At 50.7% G+C, this 15511-nt stretch overlaps 1 protein-coding gene and 1 long non-coding RNA gene across 4 annotated transcripts in view; one reads left to right on the top strand and one right to left on the bottom strand.

Annotated features, from left to right (window-relative positions):
* B3GALT5 (beta-1,3-galactosyltransferase 5) overlaps positions 1-15511 on the top strand; it is a 28814-nt gene that overhangs the window by 1931 nt on the left and 11372 nt on the right. The window contains exon 1 of one of the 3 annotated variants that reach the window (XM_048290799.1): positions 12799-13099. The exons of 1 other annotated variant lie outside the window; for it this stretch is intronic. The gene's annotated coding sequence lies outside the window, so the exon portion shown is untranslated. Of the gene's footprint in view, positions 1-12798; positions 13100-13520; positions 13750-15511 lie in introns of those variants that run through there. One more of the 3 variants, XM_048290793.1, reaches the window with a different exon arrangement.
* LOC125319577 lies at positions 12216-13488 on the bottom strand. The gene is made up of 2 exons (XR_007200818.1): positions 13378-13488; positions 12216-12614 (listed from the first exon to the last, which is right to left on the bottom strand). It is a non-coding gene; the product is annotated as an uncharacterized LOC125319577 (long non-coding RNA).

Raw genomic sequence — 15511 nt, 5'->3', positions numbered from 1 at the left:
AAGAATTCACATTGTATTTTCACTGCTTTCTCACCAAACTCTCCTATTAAGCAACCTACAGAAGAAATGGCTGAGAATGTGGCCACCTTTCCCTGTTTTTGGCTCCCTGGATGACCATGAAAGTCTCTTCCAGCCTCAATGATTCCGTGATTCCATGACATTTTGAAGCAGAACAGAACTTATCTGTGTTCCCTGCTTCATTGAAAAAGTTTGGAGCATATTTCTGAGACTGCAGAGGCTGCTTCCTTATGCACGTAGAGGAAGATGTCACACAGAGTGCCTTCCTGCCAGCTAGCTGGGATTTTGCTGAGAGGTGTGGAAAAAAGCTGTTAGCCCCTCTCCTTCCTCAGCAGTGTAATCCCTCAGGAAAATGTAGCCCCAGGAAAAGAAGCCTGGAGGCACAAAACAATGCAAGAACCTAGAAGAACTTTTTTAATTGGATCTTCTTTTTTTTTTTTCTCCTTAACTCTGTAGCACCAGAGTGGAGCTCAGTGGATCAAAGAGAAACCCAGGGGAGATCTTCCCCCTCTCCACAGCTCCCTGATAGGAGGGTGCAGCCAGGGAGGGGTCAGGCTCTGCTGTCAGGGAACAGGGAATAGGACAAGAGGAAGTGGCCTCAAGTTGCACCAAGGGAAGTTTCGATTGGATATGAGGAAAAATTTATGCAAGGAAAGGGTTGCCAAATATTGGAATGGGCTGCCCAGGGCAGTGCTGGAGTCCCCATCCCTGGAGGGATTTAAAAGCTGTGAAGATGTGGCACCTGGGGACATGGGTCAGTGGTGGCCTTGGCAGTGCTGGGGGAATGGTTGGACTTGATGATCTTAAAAGCCTTTTCCAAATTAACCAGTTCCATGACTCTAAAATCGATACCAGGACACAGCAGAGCTCAGAGTGCACGAAGAGAGGGTGAGGGTGGCTGTTGAATCCAGAGCCCCTGAGCTGTGGGGCTGGGGTCAAAGCACCGTGGTTTCTGCTCTGCTGAACTCCAGGATGGGATCCTGGCTGGATGCCATTGTCCTGTCAGTTCCAATTTCCAGTCCACTGCCCTGGTGGGGCTGAGCAGAGGCTGCAGGTGAGCTGGAGCTGTGTGCTGAGCACTGCTGAGCCAGGCTGTTGCCAGCCTTAGCCTTCAAAATCACATTACTCTGATAAAATTTGCAGTCCTGGAGATCTCCAGGCAGCACCAAGCACACAAGCTGCCTTCTTTCCTGCTGCCCAGCCTGTGTTTTCCTTACCCCTAACCACAGGGATTTTTTTTTGTTTGTTTATTATTTTATTTCAACAGAAGTGAAGCACCTCCACAATAGGCTCCAAATAAATAAAGAAATAAAGAAAACAGGCACATTCTCTTCCCACATCCCTCTGGCTGGGGAGGTGACAGTTTGGGCATGTCACAGCACATGAGTGATTCCCAGCAGTCAGTGATGGAGCAGGAGTATTGGCTCCAGTACTTTTCCATGAGCATTAGAGTGTTGCTGGATTTTAAGGATGGGCTGTGTTGCATCCAGTTGAAATGGGTTAGATAATGCTATCTGTCTGCTCCTAATCAGATAAATCACTGTAAGAAAATTATATTCAGCTTCTGGCCAGCCTCGGGCTGGTTTTGGGGGAGTTGCCAGTGTGGCCCCTCCAGAGACAAATGCAGAAGGTGGAGATAGCAGCTCCTGGAGGGCCTTGGGTTGCCAAAATTTGGGTGGGGAGTCACCCAGCCATGCTGTGTTGAGGACACCTCCACCTGATCCCAAGCACTGGGAGAGGGGAAGGCTGTGGGGAAGGATGAGGGGTCAGCAGGGACATGCCCAGGGTAGAGAAAACCTCCAAGGGTGGCTCCTGGGGACTGTGTTTAACATCAGCCCCAGCACAGGCTGCCTGTGCCAAAGGAGTTTGACCTGGCAGTGAGTTGAGGAGCATTGCCAGTGTGGGGGAAAACAGGACACCATCCCAGGATGAAGTGAAAGATCCCAAAGTACAGATGTCAGAAGAAATTTGGTGGCATGGAGTCCCAGCATCACTTGCTAATAAGAATTTTTGCTAGAAACTGGGATTCTATCCTCCTAAGATTGGCCCAGGAGGCAGAAAGTTTGTATGCACAGGTTTGTCTCCAAGCCATGGGGAGCTGTAATGTGATGCAGGCATGGCAAAGAGGAATGTGATGAGTAGACGTCCCAAGGAGTTATTTTCAGAAGTAAAGGGGATACTGAGTCACATTGCAAAGCACTGCCCTGGCACCTCCTTTGGGGCAGGTCCTGTGCAATGTTTCAGTCCTGACCAAACAGGTTAAATCCACACTGAGAGATCAGGGAAAAGCCATTCCAGTTATCCAGGTCTTCCACTGTCCAATTTATGAGAGGAGGCAACAGGACCTTGGTTGGTGTATTGCAGCAACATTTCCAAATTGGAAATTCCCAAAAGTGGTGGGAAATGAAAGTTGTTTCATACTCAGGAATAGAGAAAACATAAAGCTGAGGAAGAAACAGTCCAGAGGAAGAGGAAATAACATCTTTTTGTCGGCTGTGCACTGCAGTACGGCGTGTCAGGAGGAACATGGACTGTAAAGCAAGGAGAGACAGCAAATACTGGGTGTACAGGACCTGCAGTGTGTTAGAGGCACCTGAAAAGAGTGAATTCAACCAGGGCTAAATGTCCTTAGCCAATTACTCCTCACTCCTGTCCTTAGCAGTGCGTTTTCAACCCGCAGTGATCTTTGCCCGACTGTCACTATTCCAAACCTCAGCATCAACTTCTTCCCTAAGCGACTCCTGCTAAGAACACAGATATTTTGGTGCCTGCCGTCTCAAGGGGGGCGTGTTGAAGTCGTGTCTGCTACAACTCGAACATCAGAGGGCCTGGCAGACACTCGATCCCTGTGGCGTCAGCGGGCGGGCTCGGGAACCTGCTCCGGGATAATCCCCCGGGAGGTGACGAAGCCTCTTTGGGTTACAGACAGACCCCAGCCCGCAGTGCCCGGGCTGGCAGAGATAAAGGTCAGACACTCCTCAAGGGTGCCCTGTCACGCTGTGGGTTTTGTTTCCAAATTAGACGCGGAGCCGACGGCAGAAACTCGGGAAGTTCTTCTTCCCTGCTTGGGGCCATCAGCTGTGGGGTTCTGTCCCTGTGCTCAGGTGAGAGCCCACCTGCAGAGCTGCCCCAGCCCTGGGACCAGCACAGGGAGGACGTGGAGCTGCTGGAGAGAGGCCAGAGGAGGCACCAGGATGAGCAGAGGGATGGAGCAGCTCTGCTGGGAGGAAAGGCTGCCAGAGCTGGGATTGTTCAGCCTGGAGAGGAGAAGCTTTGGGCTGAGCTCAGTGTGGCCTTGCAGGGCCTGAAGGAGCTGCAGGAAAGCTGGAGAGAGACAATTCCCAAGGCATGGAGGGCCAGGAGCCAGGGAATGGCTTCCCAGTGCCAGAGGGTAGGGTTAGACTGGATATTAGGGAGGAATATTTTACTGTGACGGTAGAAGGCACTAGAAGAGGTTTCCCAGAGAAGTTTTGGATGCCCCTGGATCCCTGAAAGCATTTCTCAGTGACACAGATGGCTCGCAGAAAGAAAACCCCAACAGCTGCCTTTTGGTCAAAAACTGACTCCAGCAGGAGTAAATTTTTTCCCGTGAGTTGGATGAGCTTTTTGTACAAGGCATTTCCTCTAAAGGAGTTAGATTAAAAAAGACAGGTTCCACAAAAGCAAAGCTCTGTGGCCTTCTTATATTTTGCCTGATTTTTTTTTTTTTTTTTAAAAAGAAGTGTTTCCCCTCTTTCTTTGTGGGCAAGGGCTGGGAGACACCCTCTGTGCTGAGAAGATGCCAAAAAGGGAACTTCTAACTCCTGTAACCCCTGCCCCCGCTACCAAAGCTTGGCCATGCAAACCCAATAAAAGACTCCAGAGTCTCCAACTGCTTAAAGATTTGATGGTTTAACATTTGCAGCCCAACTCTGACCGAATCCCTAAAAGCACAGAGGTGATATAGTGGGCAAGAGGAAACAAGGACAGGTACATTTACTGCTCAGCTATGTTTTACTGCCCTGTATGAAAGATTAATGAGCTCTGAACTTGTGGGCAGCCAGTTTTCCTGGCCCAACTCACGCTAAAGAGGAGCTGGTAGGGTGCTGACACCCCCGTGTCTGGGTGAGCACAGCCCACCCTGATCTGGGTGGGTCATAGTTTGGATCTCCTGAAAAAAAGAGGGTTGAGAGGGGGAATATAGACTAGAGATCAGATAAAATGCTTATAAACAGAGCAAGTTGTACTATCTGCAAAGTTTGTTGGGTTTTTAAAAAAAAATTTCTTTTCATAGAGTCACAGAATCATTGAAGTTGGAAGAGACCTTCAAAATCACCCAGTCCCACCATAATCACCCCTAAACCATGTCCCAAAGTGTCACATTCCAACACCTCTTGAGCACTTCCAGAGCTGGCAACTCCACCACCTCCCTGGGCAACTCATTCCAAGGCCTGGCCACTCTTCCAGGGAAAAAGGTCTTTTTCTTACATCTAATCTGAACTATCACAACTTGAGGCCATTTCCTCTCATTCTTTCACTTGAGAATCATGTTTCATGTTTAAAAAATGCCATTCCTGTAAAGTCAGCTGTCAAGGAAGCCCTCAGAAATAAATCTATAAACACTCAGCTGGGCACTGCCTTTGTTGTCCACACCTTGGAGATCATATTTCATGGGGCAGAGTGGAAGAGGGCTGAAGTAAAATACACAAGCTGTGGCCACCCTGGCTGCAAGAAGACCTGAACTCTGTATTTGCTGAGGGTGCAGGGAGCAAAACTGGGGCTCTTCAGCTTGCTGTTTGAGCAAGGTCTGCTCCATCAGCCATTTATTTTATTTAGTGACTCTTAAATACCCTCAGGGTGTCGCCCTGTGCAGGGTGAGTGATGCAAGCACCAGCCCAGGGTGCAGGAATGAGGGAGATCCTCTCCAGAGCCAGACACTTTCATAGAGGGAATGTTGGTCACAGCAACCCCATGGAGCTCCAGGCTGGGCAGAGGGGCTGGAAAGCTGGGAAAGGCCCTGGGGGTGCTGGTGCCAGCGGCTGGACACGAGCCCAGGGGTGCCCAGGTGGGCAGGAGGCCACTGGCCCCTGGGCTGGGTCAGGAATTGTGTGTCCAGCAGGAGCAGGGCAGGGATTGTCCCTCTGTGCTGGGCACTGAGAGGCCCCTCGAGGGCTGTGCCCAGTTCTGGCTCCTGCAGGAGAGCCCTGGGGGCTGGAGCATGTCCAGGTGAGGGAAGGGAGCTGGGAAGGGGCTGGAGCCCCAGGAGCGGCTGAGGGAGCTGGGAAAGGGGCTCAGGCTGGAGCAAAGGAGGCTCAGGGGGGACCTTGTGGCTCTGCACAAGTCCCTGACAGGAGGGGGCAGCCGGGGGGGTCGGGCTCTGCTGCCAGGGAACAGGGACAGGAGGAGAGGGAACGGCCTCAGGCTGGGCCAGGGCAGGCTCAGGGTGGACAGCAGCAGGAATTTCCCCATGGAAAGGGAGCTCAGGCCTTGGCAGGGGCTGCCCAGGGAGGTTTGGAGTGCCCATCCCTGGAGGTGTCCCAGGAAGGGCTGGAGGTGGCACTCAGTGCTTTGGGCTGGGGATCAAAGTGTGGACTGGATGATCCTGGAGGTCTTTTCCAACCTCAGTGATTCCATGGTTCTGTGTTCCAGCAGCAGGTGGAGGACACAGCAATGGCACCTTTGGCATGGGGGGGCTTCAGCACTGCAGCTCCCAGAGGTCCTGCAGGAGCTGCCTCTCCCCTCTCTCAGGGTCACATCCCCTGCTCCAGCCTGGATCCTCATCCACGAGATCCCCGCCTCATGTACCCGACAAATCCTCCAGCAGCAAAGAAAAAAAGGTTGGAAGCCGTCCATAGAGCAGATGCCAAGTGTGAGCTAAATATCCAGGAAATCATGGAGAAGATGGACATGTGGTTGACCAATATCCACTGTCATCCACCTGAACAAAAAGCCCAACCCAAAACCCAAACAGAAAAAAAAAAAAAGTATATATTTTAATGTGTAAATATTTAAAAAGCATTGATAAGTATTTGTGGAGCCAAGGGTATTACTCAATTTACAAAACCACTGCAAAAAATGCTCTGAGGGAACAGAAAATAGTGTGGTACAGCAAGTGGATGGAGAACTGTACTGATAAACAAGGCTTTCCCTAAAAAATAGGATAAAAAAGTTATAATTTTATTTCAGATGCTGACAGGGCTATATGCTATAGATCAGTTCCAGATCTAAGAAATAGAATAAGAATAAGAATATAAATAATGTAAATATAAACAACAATATAAATAAGTGTTCACTGGATGGCATTTTTTTCTTTGTGAAAAACACTTTTCACTCCTTGGAATTCATCTTGAAGCAGAGTGGAAACATTTCAAAGAGTGACAAAGTCAAAAATATTTCATTTCTGTTGAGCTTTTAGGAGAACTTTTTTGAATTTCCAATTTCTTTGAAGGTAATATTGTATCACATTTCCTCTGCATCCCACTTTATACCAATGCCGTGCCCAGCAGCAGATTAACTTGTGCTCAGCTGGATTTGGAACCTTCTGCTCTATGCAGGGCTCTGCAGGACATGTGCAGGGCAGAGTGGGCTTTGCTTTTTAAATCTGGAAACTTTGGTATACTTGGTTTCAACCCAAATGACCTGAAACTTCTCTCTTGACAAGCTCTTGTTTTGAACCAGATCAAAAAATATTCTATTTGGATACCTCCCCCTTGGCTTTTGCTCTCTTGCTGGCCCAGAATAGGAACAGGCTGATAATAAATTTTAAAAAAAAGCACATTAAACTCAGCAGCTCAGAAGGATCCATTTGTCAGAGCCATAACGGAGTGAACATTTTTTGGCACTTCAATCAGGCTCCATCAAAACCTCCATCTCATGCTCCACACCAGATAACGGCGCTCAGATCAGTCAGGGCTGAGAAAACATTTGCAGGCAGATAAGGCTGGGAGGGAAGGAGTTTATTAAACCTGGCTTTCAGTTGTTGTTTCCCCGGGATCACATCCGTGCCTGGGTGTTGTCCTTCCCTCAGGAGTTAAGGGGACGAGAGCTCTGCCCTGTCCCCGTGGGGAGGCTGCAGATTCTCGGCTCCCAAAGAGGGTTCCCAGCATGGATTGTTCCGTGCTGATCCTACAGCAGTATCGCAGCACCTGGGCTCCATCCTCTGACCTGCACAGCTCCAGGGTGGCCCCTGACCTTCCCCATGGCTCTTCATGACTGACTCTTTTCCTTTCCCTTTCTCCCTTTCCCCTTTTCCCTTTCTCTTTCTCTTTTTCCCTTTTCTGCTTTTTCCCTTTCTCTTTTTCCCTTTTCCCCTTTCTCTTCTTCCCTTTTTCCCTTTTCCCCTTTCCCCTTTCCCTTTCCCTCTCTTTCTCTTTCTCTTTTTTCCCTTTTCCCTTTCCCCCTTTCCCTTTCTCTTTACCCCTTTTCCCTGTTCCCTTTCCTTTTCCCCTTTCCTTTTCTCCCTTTCCCTTTATCTCTTTCTCTTTTTCCCTTTTTCCCTTTCTCCCTTTTCCCCTTTTTCCTCTTTCCCCTTTCCTTTTCCCTTTCCCTTTACCCTTTTCCCTTTCCTTTTCTTCCTTTCTCTTTCTCCCTTTTCCCCTTTTTCCCATTCCCCCATTTCCTTTCCCTTTATCCCTTTCAGTTTTTCCATTTTTCCCTTTTCCCCTTTTTCCCTTTCCCTTTCCCTTTCCCTTTTCCCTTCCCTTTCCCTTTTTTCCTTTTCCTTTTCCTTTCCCTTTTTTCCTTTTCCTTTCCCTTTCCCCTTTCTTTTCCTTTTTTCTTTTTTTCTTCAAAATGAGCGGACAGGGCAAAAAAACCACAAACACACAGGAAGCCTTCACATACTTCCAGTTAATTGCACAGTGGGCAGGGACCAAAACCAAAATCTGCTTTCCTTATTCCTTCAGGCAGAAGCCCTGGAGTGTGTGATTCGATTATCATCAGTGTAAGGGCAGTGCTCTGTGCCTGCTGGGAGAGAGGACAGCTCTGGGGGGCTCGGGGGGTCACTGGTGCCCAGGGCAGACATGGACACCCTCAGCTGTGTCCAGTCCTCGTCCCTCCAGACTGTTCCTCACAGCCAAAGGCTCCTTCCAGGAGAGCTCCAAATGCCACAGGTAGTGAGGGTGAGGTTGTGCTGCGCTTTTCTGGTGGCCCCAGCATTTCATAACCTGCACTGTTTACTGAAACAAGCCACACGCCTCAGTTAAAGCCTAAATGGCTCCAAGCCCAATGCCCCTAATGCAAAAGGAGGGATGTGGGAAGCTCTGGTGGCACTTGAGAGCCCCAGTGCCACATTTTCATCCAGGGTGCTCTGCCAGGCGCTGGTCTCGTGCTCAAGGAGGGACGTGGAGCGACGGGAAGAGTTAACGGGACTCAGGCCCTGGAAAGAGCTCAGGACATGGGATGTAATCAGCTGAGATGGCTCAGCCCGGCGAGGGGGATGAGGAGGGAGCTGCCTGCTCTATGTAGGTCATGGCTGAGGCCAAACCTTTGAGCCCTGGCCAGCGTGAGGCCAGCAGGGATGAGGGTGAGGATGGGCTGAAACCCACAGTGCCCTGGCTGCCAGCCCCGAGCCCGTCCTCAGAGGGCAGGGAGAGCTGAAAGCCATGCAGAGCCAGGGTTCAGCCTGCTCTTTGGGGTGGTGAGGTGGCTTTGGCATCTTCAGGAAGGATATGGGGAAGGAATTGTTCCCTGGGAGGGTGGGCAGGCCCTGGCACAGGGTGCCCAAAGCAGCTGGGGCTGCCCCTGGATCCCTGGCAGTGCCCAAGGCCAGGTTGGCCATTGGGGCTTGGAGCAGCCTGGGACAGTGGAAGGTGTCCCTGCCATGGCAGGGGTGGCACTGGATGGGCTTTGAGGTCCCTTCCAACCCAAACCATTCAGTGATTGTATGACTTACCAATGCACCCAAATATCAAAGGGCAGGTGCCAAGGGGATGGGGCCAGACTCTTCAGTGGTGCTCAGCAGCAGGACAAGGCAAAAACTGCAACACACAAAGTTTCATCTGAATTTGAAGGAAAACTTTCCTGTGGTGACAAAGCCTTGGAAGAGGCTCCCCAGAGAGGCTGTGGAGTCTCCTTCTCTGGAGATACTCAAAACCTTCCTGGACATGATTCTGTCAGCAGGAAAAACCCTTCTGAGCTCCCAGGGATTGAAGTAGGACAGGAGACAGCCCCAGGAGCACTGATGGCTACAGGAGTCAGCTGTGGGGATAGTATGCAATGCTGGCTGCCCACTTGTCTTGTTACCTGCTGATGCAGAGAGTTATTTATGCCTTGTTTGCACAAGTTGTGGCAGAATTTTGCATATTTTGGTCTCATTAAGTGAGCACTGTTCCAACACCCTCCCCCACCCCATTAGCAGTGGTGCTGTTATAAAATCAGTGAATATAAATCATGCACGGTGAGGTACCTGATGTGTCTTGTCTACCAAAGTCCCTGCACTGTCTGCCAAAGGTGTGGGTTTAGAATCACAGAATGGGTTGGGTTGGAGGGGACCTTAAAATTCATCTCATTCCACCCCCTGCCATGGGTAGGGATACCTTCCACTGTCCCACGCTGCTCCAAGCCCCAATGTCCAACCTGGCCTTGGACACTGCCAGGGATCCAGGGGCAGCCACAGCTTCTTTGGGCAAAACCCATCAATTTTGCATCAGTAGAATTATAAACCTGTAAATCTGAGGGTAGAAACCATTTTGCTGCCTTACAAGTAGGTTTCATTGGTAACAATTTTCCTCACGTTAGATTGATCTGCACTGCTGTTAGTGTCTTTGTAACGTAAACTGCGCCCATTGAAGGGCTGAGGCTGTTATTCCAACAAAACTCCTCCTCCTGACTGAAATAAATCTGTGTAGATTCGCTGTAGAAAAATCTTGAAAAGCTCTACATGAACCTTGGGTTTAATTTTGCATTAAAGTGAATATCCTTGAAACTCCTAGTGCAGTCAGCAGTGAAGCCATCAAAACATCCCATTCCTACACCAAGTGGCAGACTGTAAATCAGTGACCCCCTTCAGCTGCAAGAGCTCCTGCCCCCACAGCTGCCTTATCAGCACATGTGCTCAGAGAAACCCAAGGACAGAGTTCCTACTCATATTTTTCATAGTGGTGAGAAAACAAAACGCAGCAAACCTCAACCCCAGGCAAACAATGGCATCTTTTGGTGGGTGTTTGCAGCCTGACCTTATCTCTGCCTGCCTCATGCTCTGACAAACCCGGATGTGGAAATATTTACTGTTGCTTCACCAGGCCATGCCAACCCAGACTTGTCAGAGGAGATGACAGCACAGAGCCACCGAGGCAACCAGCGATTCAAGTTGCTGGTTTTCTGCTTGAAGAATGGATGGGAGTGCTGGGGGGGCTGAGTTTGGGGCTGAGTCTGGCTTGGAAGGCAGAAACATCCCTTGGTTCAAGCTGAATTTTAAGTCATATGAGGAGTGGCTTATGGAGCTGGGGTTGTTTAGACTGGAGGAGGCTCAGAGGGGACCTCGTCCCTCTCTATGACTCCCTGACAGGAGTGGGCAGCCAGGTGGCCTCTGGTCCCAGGGAACAGGGACAGGACAAGAGGGAATAGCCTCAAGCTGTGCCAGGAGAGGCTCAGGTTGGACCTCAGGAAGAATTTCTTCACTGAAAGGGCGATTAGACATTGGAAAGAGCTGCCCAGGGAGGTTTGGAGTGCCCATCCCTGGAAGTGTCCAAGGAAGGCCTGGATGTGGCACTCAGTGCTCTGGGCTGGGGAGAAGGTGGGGATGGGTCACAGCTTGGACTTGATGATCTTGGAGGTCTTTTCCAACCTAAAAGATTCTGTGAATATCCTGCTCCATGAGCCCCACCTCCTCCTCATCCACTGAACAGCATCCACGCTCTCATTTTTTTTTTTTTTTAATTTGATCTGGCGTCTTTTGATGACTAAGGGAACAGGAAGATTACAGTTTAGGTATATAATTTTCATTTGATGTGACAGGTTAAAGCTATGTGCATTTAGAGCAGGCTTAGATTATTTTAGTTCACTTGCAACACTGATTTAAGCCCTGACTCACTCTTTGAGGCCTGACTTCATATAGATATATGTTGGCTTAAGTTTACTGCTAGTGAAATAGAGGCACATGTGTGCAGTACTCTGCTGAAATGCTGGGGTAGGGGTGGACTCACACAGCAAACACAATCCTGAATCAGAGGCAGAGAGCAGCAGACTGCGCTTGTTGGGTAATTTATTTTCCCCAGCACAAAGGCTTGATATTCCAGAGTTTCTTTTCCTTCCCCCCGTGCCCCTCCCAGACACTGGGCCATGTAATCTGCCCGTGCAGGGAGTGCCTTGAGACCGAGTGCCCTGGAGTCTCCCTGGCTTTGCTGACAGCTGGGAAGCCTAAAAACCGTGGAGAAGCAAATTGCTAAAACTCACAGAGCGGGCTGGGAGCAGTGACCTGGAGCTGACTGGCCTGGCTGGAGGGAGTGGAAACTGCTTTACATGGATTGGCAATGCATTCTCCCCCTCTACACTGCCCCTGTGAGCCCCACGTGCAGCGCTGTGTCCGGCTCTGGGTGCCCAGCATGAGACAGACGTGGATCTGTTCAAATGAGCACAGAGCAGGGACACGAGGATGATCCAAGGGCTGGAGCACCTCTGCTAGAGAGACAGGCTGAGAGAGCTGGGATTGTTCAGCCTGGAGAAGAGAAGGATTCAGGGAGACCTTTGAGCCCCTCTCAGTTAATGTGTTACAAGACAGCTGGAGAGGGACTTTCCCCAAGTGCATGGGGTGATGGGACAAGGAGGAGCAGCCTTGATTTTGGGCAGGGTTAGAATAGATATGAGAAAGAAATTCTTCCTGGTGAGGGTGGGGAGGCCCTGGCACAGGGTGCCCAGAGCAGCTGTGGCTGCCCCTGGATCCCTGGCAGTGCCCAAGGCCAGGTTGGACAGAGCTTGGAGCAGCCTGGGACAGTGGGAGGTGTCCCTCCCTGTGGCACTGGATAATCTTTAAGGTCTCTTCCAACCCAACCCATTCTGTGATTCCATGATTTCTCATTTTAGGGCTGCCCTGATGGCAGCCAGTGTGCAGTGTGACGTTCAGCAGCAGTGTGGGCCGAGTTTGGAGCCCCAGCCCCTGCACTGCTTTCCCATTTTCCATGGGAAAATGCCCCGTTTCCAGGTGGAGGGCAGAAGCTTTTGTGTGTGCAGTAGCTGTCAAGACTTTGTAGGTCAGACTGTGACAAAGGAAGTGTTAGCACTTTCCCAAAACTAAAGGAAAGGTTTATTTAGGAACTTGGAGTACAAAGGAGAGAGTCATGCACGCAGAGGGAGGCACAGGCATTCTTAGGTGCCTTAGCTAATGCTTCCTCATTACAGGAAACTAAAACTACGCAGGAGTGGGTTTTTTTTGAATAACAAAAAAAATAAAGAAAGCTTTTGGGGCCGTCCTTTCTGCAGCAAATCTGGAAGTGGATCTGGACCTCTCTTCTCGCTCGTATTTCTTCTGCGAAGTACAACAAGCAAACCGCGTTTTGTGTGTCTCCTTAACTACATCTCTCCATCTCCAGCCATGGAGTGGAGGGGGAGGAGAAAGGGAGCTGCCAGCAGCTCGCAGTGATTGATCTGTCTCGTGTTTTTTCATGCTGCGCTCTAACAACCTGTTTCAAAAAAATGACAATGACAAATCAAAGCGAGTATTTTCTCGCTAGAAATTCACAGTGCCCTAGATCGTCCGCGGGCATTTTTCTATTAAATGCGCTGCTTTATCCATAACGTTTGTCTGGGAATATTCTTTTCTGCTGGAGCTTGCATCCTGTAGAAGAGAAATGTCTTTCCCCCGGAGCCATTTGCTTCAATAATTGTTGTGGTGTGAAGCTGTCCCTGTTGCTGTCCCCAGGGGCCAGTTTATCAAGGAGAAAGTGCTGCAGTTCTCCACGTGCTCCAAGTATTGAAAGTGGCCCGGGAAAGGGCTCGGGTGTCCCGCCTGGACTTGTACTTTGCCCTGAAGCAAAGGCTTGACTGTGCCTGGGGCCGAGGGCTGTCCGGAGCCCAGACAGCTCCGGGATCAAGCAGACGCGGGGGTCCAAGGAAAGGGGCGGTGAGCGGAGCCTGAGGGATGCTGTCACCCCGGGGCACGCACAGGGTGAGGTTTTTTCCCCCTTTCCGCGGGTTGTCGTTCCTCATCAGGAAAAACCCCTCCGAGGGTGCCTCGATGCCGGCTTTTGAGAGGGGGATTTCTCTCCCACTGAGCAAATCAAGGCTGTGCTGCTGGAAATTGGGAGCGCCCAGCCGAACTTTCGCAGCGCCGGGAAGGGCTGGCGCTGCTCTGACACGATTCCCAGCTGCCGCACCTGGCAGGACGCTGCCTCCCCCTCCCATCCAAAATATCCAAAATAAAAACATTCACAGCCAGTTCCTAACCTGCCCTTCCCTGCCGATGGAGCCGCAGCGGTTCAGTGGGTCTGTTCCCCACGGGGGAGAGGGAGGGAGGAAGGGAGGGAGGCAGGAGAGGGAGGGAGAGAGAGAGGGAGGGAGGAGGGAGAGAGGGAAGAGGCAGGCAGGGAGTTCAGGTTACCGCTGCCGCATCGCCGCCTTCCTTCGCTTCTGGCTCCGGAGACGCAGCCGAGGATGAGCCCCTCGCTGGGGATGGCCGGGCTCCGGGGGGACAGGGGGACTCCAGCACGGCTGTAGCCGGCGATCCCGCTGGGAAGAGCCGCCCGCCGCCGGAGCCGCCGGAGGATGCGCTGCGGGCGCCCGGGGTGAGGAGGTGCCTCTTCCTTCCCCTAGCTCCAGGTAGGACCCTGAGCAGCGGCTGAGCCCCTTCACCCGTGGGTGTGCCCTCGGAACCCCGTCTCCGACTTTCCCAAACTCTCCGACGGCCGCGGTGGGTGGGGAGAGGGAGAGGAGAGGGGGCTGCAGGTGTGACCCCGCTCGGAAGACCGGGATCAAAATCCAGCCCTCCCTATCCGGGGATGTCCCCAGCAGTGCGTGGCCTCACAGTGGGCTCCGGACTGCGATGTCCATCCCCTGGTAACACGGGTATCGTGGTAATTGACACCACGGCAGACTGATTTGGGGGTGAGAACGCAGCAACGAGTAATCTCGTTTGCCGGACTTGTCGGGTGTTTTACACGGGGGAACATTTTGGCAGCCCCACATGAAGACCAGGATCAGACAGGACAAAGCCAGGGCAGTGTTCTCCTCGCTGTCCTGCTGGGAGCTTGGATAAAATGCTGAAAAAAGAAGACCAACGAAGCACAGGTAAATAATTAAAAAAGCAGCCACCGCACCTGATCCCGCAAACATTTCTGTGTGTAATCAGCACTTTTAAAGCCAAGTAGTTATTGACAAGGGATTTGGCAGCATCAGGGCCCCGCTGTTGGATTTGGGTTCCTTTGCTTTCTGCCTGAGCCCCACAAGCCAAACGAGGAGCTGGACGCTGTCCCTCCCAGGTAACATCTGCCACGGGACAGCGAGGGGAGTTCGGATGCCTGTCCTGGGCTCTCTCTGCCCAGAGTGGAAACTCCCTGAAGCCCAGGAAGATTTTTCCTCCCGAAGTACCAGACTTGCTGCTTTCACAGACACATGAATGCAAAGAGTTAGTTCAACTACTGGAGGAGCATAAAGTTCCAAACACCAAAAAACGACTGTGCCAAGAGGCAGCATGAAACCAAAGGGCAAAGCACAAGCACCAGGCTCACCTGCTCCAAGTGCTCCCCCAGATTAAAATAGAGGAGGAAAAACATCTGCAAGGTAACATCCTGACAGGTCCTTATCCTACAGTGATATCGTCAGGACTGAGCAGCACTCAAAGATTTAGGAGTAATATTGGAATATCTTTATTGGTAATTTTTCCCATTTTGAATGGGGTTTTTTTTGGTACAATCTGCATAATTATCACTTCAGTGCTATTTTACTTCTTCCTTCATGTATCTTGAGACTGTTTCCAAGGGAGAAGAGCAAGATCTTCATTCTATCTGAAATACCATTTTCAGTTTTATTTCTCTTTTGCATTAAGATGATAAAAAACAACAAGCAGTACTACTTGTAAATGAGGGTGCAATCAATAATTTGCTTTGGGGGCATAGAATTTTTGAAGAATGGTGCTTCTATAACTCAGAGAACTGGACTTTTGGAGTCCTGGCAGTGGCCACAAGAGCCCGAGGAAGAAAGTTCCTCATTGCTTTGTTTATGAAGATAAGAAGAACGTGAGCTGGATTTTGTTCCTGTTCAGCACAATGAAGAACACGGGTTTACACAGGGTCAGGTTCCTCTGGTTCATCCCATTGTGGACAGCTGCTTATCTGTGCTGAGATCTGACGTTTGGAATGTAGCAAGTAGGGTGAAATTGCTGATCCATGAGGCCATCCTGAAGCTAAATATGCCCACTAGCATCAGTGGTTGAAGGAGAGTGGAGGCACTGTAGGAGTAGAGGGAGCATTAGAAGAAGAGTCTATTAGCACTGGAGAGAAACCCAGAAAGGGATGGTTGAAGGGATGGTTGACTCACCAGGTGAAGGGAGGACAGTGATAGGAGGAGAAGGCTTTTAGGCTGA

This window comes from Corvus hawaiiensis, chromosome 2, assembly GCF_020740725.1.
Source record: "Corvus hawaiiensis isolate bCorHaw1 chromosome 2, bCorHaw1.pri.cur, whole genome shotgun sequence".
Classification (NCBI taxonomy): domain Eukaryota; kingdom Metazoa; phylum Chordata; class Aves; order Passeriformes; family Corvidae; genus Corvus; species Corvus hawaiiensis.
The sequence above is the reverse complement of the archived record's forward strand: the minus strand, read 5'-3'. Positions and strand labels throughout refer to the sequence as shown.